Genomic DNA, 4,855 nt, shown 5'->3' with positions numbered 1-4,855 from the left:
GAAGTTATGAAAAAAAGTTTGTTTTGGGGAGGGGGGAGGGGGTAATAAAATAATAGCCAGTGAGAAACTCATCAAAGTCTATCTACTGTGGCCTATTCGGTACCGATTGAATAAATAAAAAGTAACTATAACTACTTCACTACAAGACTCAGTCAGAGGGTATATAAGAGAGATTTCTACAGCCATGTTTTTGCAAATCTGGACAGATATAATTTATTTGCTTTTTGTCTTCTAAATTTATTTATCTATTTAATTATTTTTTGAGGGCCGTAGGTTAGAAAACTGTAGTAGGTTATTGCGCTTCCCTCTTTAAATATAGTTATTGTATTGTATTGTGTTGTAAAGTTCACTATATATATTCAATGATCTAGGTCTCGTGACATGATGTGAAGTAGCAATATTGACTAATCAATATTATCTGGCTTCCTTTTCGACAAGTAAGAAACGTCTGAAAAGGTATTTGTAAAATTCGCAATTAAATGAGGTCTTAAATTTTCGTTAATAACAGATACATTAAAATATGATCTCTTTCAAAGAAGTACAAGAATAATCTAAAACATAGAACCATTTTTTTTTTTTCGCTTTCAAAGGGATACGAGGCCACAAATTAAAGGAATATAGCAGCTGCCCCTTTCAAGTGCGGTTCTGTCCTTTTTCATTTCCTCTTTTCAATTCAAGGAAACTGGGCTCTACCTGTCCTTGCAAGGTGGAGATTTAAGACAACACAAAAAAAGGCAATGAAGTGAATTTAGACTCACCTGCGCTTCCTTTGTCTCTACGCTAGATTGTTTTGCTAAAGTTTGAAATCCCAAGAAATAATCCGGAATATATGGAGTTTGGGAACGTCACGTGGTCACTTTGAAGTTGAATACTATTCACGCTTGGAAATTTTTGTGCCAATTTTGGCCAAGTTAAGTGTCCCCAGTTTCCAGTCCCTAATTAGCAGTTCTATAGCGCGGTCATTTGGCAGCCATTTTCGCTCAAGAGTCCTGGTCAGAATTTGGCCATTTGCGGAGGAATGGGTACTAGGGGAGTTTTTCCCACTCAAAAACAAATTTCTACAGGCTTTAAGCTTTCTGTTGATATGCGATTTGCATACGTTTACATCTTTCTTCTGCAAAATTTTTCCTTGTACTTTTACTCTCTGTTTCATGCACACTGAGTTCGCAGTCCTTCAAGAAAAATTGAGTATTTTTGTCGAAAATTTTCTCGCTGGGAAACGTATTATTGCCAGGTGTGTTATCGTAAACAGAAGACCTGAAACCTCGGCTGTGTTTTCCTCGTTTTGGTTTTTTACCGGATGCCTCTGCTTCTTAGAGATTTTTGCGTTTATATGGTTCGCTGAGCGGTTTACATGGGGAGCAAGTCACGAAGAAAGAGCACTACATCGAAGAAATGCAAGTCAAATTTTCCTGTTGGGGAGCTCAGTAAGCAGAGGGCTACGCTTCGAGCGGAGTACCTTTCGAAATCAAAGGAAATTTGTACCTTAAAAAAAAGGCTTCAACGACTCAAGAATAAGGTAAGTTTAGCTTGAAAAAGGTTTTTTTAGTGAAAGGAGAGGACTACCGTGTGGCACGAAATTTTGCGGGTTCTTATTTTTGCGATTTTTCCATCGATCCGCTAATTACTCCAGAGTAAATGTTCTCTAAGTTAAATTCGCTACATTCATTTCGTACAGAAGTAGTGGGAAGAAGTTGATAAAATATCAAGCAAATTCATCTTGTGTGATCATGTCCGCAATTCTCATGACCACTCTGTTTAACAAAGTATTTATATTACAAGGAGAAATTTGATGCTGATCATTCATAGGGCTTTGAGGGTTAACTTACGTTCTTGGACTTGCAGAAAACTCGCATAAAAGAAAATGTTGATTCGGTAAAAGTTGATCTTCCCGCTGTCAAGACTAAAAGAAGGTTAGTTTTTGAAGTGACAGCTAACACATCCACTCTAAGAAAAAAAAGTCCAACTGTGCTCACTGATGAGGGAAAGCTAAACGTGCCGCAGCGAAGTGCCAGCAGAAGACAACTTGAAACGTTGGTTGCAGCGACAGAGGTAAATGGTGGATCTGTTGAAGACAGGTCCCCAGCCTTGGATGGCATGTTTTCTACGCTGACTAAATATGCAAAGACAGCAGCTCTATCTAAATACTTTTCTTCATCAAAAAAGATGAGAAAAGCTAGTCTAGCAGTAATAAAACCTCAGGTTAAGCAGTATGAGCAAAGTGATCATAATTTCATTCGTTCACTTTCTATGCTTTATGCAGGAGGATTGATGGGAAAGGTAAAATATGAACAAACAAGATCAGCTCTTGTTATGAAAAATACTAAGAAACACACCAAGAAACTAGGTTCTGTGTCAAAAGAAAGAGTTGTGTTTGGTATGGGTATCCCAATTCCCAAACTCCTTCCCTATGGGTTGTTAATAAAAAAAAATTGAAGAAATTGATGTGGGGGAATTTTATTCAATAAGGGAAACCCTATGCCATGACCTTCCACCTGATCAGCAGGTTGATGGGGTCTATAGAAACCTGGAGAACTTTCTACTTCTGCTGGCCAAGTTCTGTTTTCAGACTGATCAGTACAGAAAACCTGGGGATAAGCTGGTGAGGTTTAGTGAGAGGGAGGGAGCATTTAAGGTTGCCATAGGGGGTGATGGGGCTCCTTTTGGGAAATGGGATCAATCTATGTCATGGCTGATAAGATTTTTGAATGTGGGGCCCAGGGTAGCTAGTCCCAATGACAATTTTTTGCTATTTAGAGCTAATTGTAAGGAGGACCACATGGTTGTTTCTCGTTTTACAGTGAAACTTGCTACAGACATGGAAAAAATAGAGAGCAAATCTTACACAGTATTGGGTAAGAATGTCACCTTTTCTTTTGATCTCCTGCCAGGAGATATGAAATTCCTTGCATATATAAATGGGGAATTAAGTGATGCAGCTAAATATTTTTCTAGCTTTGCTAATGTCTCCAAAGATGACTGTAATGCACTGAATGGGAAGTGTGGAGAATCTCATGATTGTAAGTGGAAGCCTTGGCAGTATGCAGAAAGAATCAATGTTGCAAAACAGGTTGAAGATTTCAAGAAAAAAATACCTAGTCATTTAGCAGTATCAACAAAGAGATCCAAAGTAACTCAATTTATTGCTGTAAAAAAATCCAGACAAGAATTCAAACCATTAATTGGTAAGCTATGTGACAAGGAAGTTGTTGAACCACTTCACCTTAAGAATAATGGTGTCCAACATTTTCATGCAATGTTACTTGATCTTGCTATTTCTGTAAGTAACCTCCCCCAAAAAATTAAATAGCCTTGATGATTTGCCCTCTAATTCGGCAATGTCCAGATATTTAAAGGCCATGGAACAAGATGTTAAAGCAGGGAGAATGAAAAAACAACTAGGTAGGTGGCTCCTTGAGGATAGAGCTAAAGATAAAGACTTCACTTACAGGTTAACTGGTAAAGATTCCCGCCTAATCTTGCATGGCTTTATGTATCTAGTGAAAGCAATTCAGGGTGACTCAAATGATCCCAAGTTGCTAATGCGACTTCTGCCAATTGTCTTCATTGGTATTCGACTCAGGGTTTTTAGGTATGGTAATAAAGATGAAACAAAGGAAAAATAAAAATTACTTGAGATAAAAAAAACTAACTATAACATATATATATATATATATATATATGTTGCTACCTCAACTCATTAGTAACTGTATAGAAAACACTGTTCCCTCTTCAATGATGAAGGATACCAAACGCCACTACGTTGTTATTGCGTTACTTTCAGCGGTATCTAGCGCGCGCATGCGCCCGTGGATCATCTTTGTAATTCCATGCGGCTCTCGTTCGGTCTTCAGTAAACCCTCGTTAAGACACAGTTTGTTCCTTATTGGCGTGGTGGCAGCGGCTTTTACCCACGTACGGTGGTCCCTAACACAAGTGTGGTCGTCTGGAACCTGTGACCCTTATTTTCACGAAGTGCGAAGATCAACAAATCAACGTGAATTCGCCGTAACCGCTCGCGTAGGAAAACCAACATGGCCGCCGCTCCCAGGGCGCCTAAACAATGGCAGCTTACGAAAAACGAGACCATCACCTCGTACGAAAGTTGGAGGCGAAACTTAGTCTACATCTTATCCCTAGACAAGAACTTTGTCCCATTTTTAGAGGCCACATGGCAAAAACAAACCGCCGCCAACCCTCGAAGAGGCCTTACGAATGATGGCACGTCTATACCTGAGGCACAACGACTTACTGCCGCTCAGAAAAATGCCCACCTGGATCTTCTGCTCGGACAGATTGCCAATTTTTGCCCCGTGATCTCCAGGAACTCCATAGTAAAGCACTCTACCTCTCTGAATGACATTTGGCAGAAAATTCGCCAGCATTTTGGGTTCCAGTCCTCCGGAGCCCATTTCCTCGACCTTGCAAGCATCAGCCTTCAAACTGCTGAGCGACCAGAGGACTTATTCCAACGCCTCATGGCCTTCTTCGAAGACAACCTCCTTGCAGTTAATGGTTGCTTAACCCACCACGGTGAGCAGGTGACCGCAGATGAAGATCTTTCCCCATCGCTCGAGAACACTATAGTAGTTCTGTGGCTGCAGCTGATCCACCCTGGCCTACCATTACTGGTAAAGCAGAAGTATGGTTCTGAGTTGCGTAACAAGACCCTTGCCTCACTCAAGCCAGAGATCTCACAAGCACTTAATTCCCTCCTTGATGAACTACGCTCCATAGAGGACACCAAAGCCATGCGTATTTGCAATGTCAACCCCAGACGCACCTCTAATGGCGGACAGGGCCAACCACGCCGCCGTCCATTTGTATCTTGTATTCTCTGCAAAACCGCTGGACG

At 40.5% G+C, this 4,855-nt stretch overlaps 1 pseudogene; it reads left to right on the top strand.

Annotated features, from left to right (window-relative positions):
* Positions 1–881: 881 nt before the first annotated feature.
* LOC140948650 (uncharacterized) lies at positions 882–3,649 on the top strand (annotated as a pseudogene).
* Positions 3,650–4,855: the final 1,206 nt, after the last annotated feature.

Source organism: Porites lutea, chromosome 1 (genome assembly GCF_958299795.1).
Source record: "Porites lutea chromosome 1, jaPorLute2.1, whole genome shotgun sequence".
NCBI classification, from domain to species: Eukaryota; Metazoa; Cnidaria; class Anthozoa; order Scleractinia; family Poritidae; genus Porites; species Porites lutea.
Note: the sequence above shows the minus strand (reverse complement) of the source record. Positions and strands in the feature narration are given on the sequence as shown.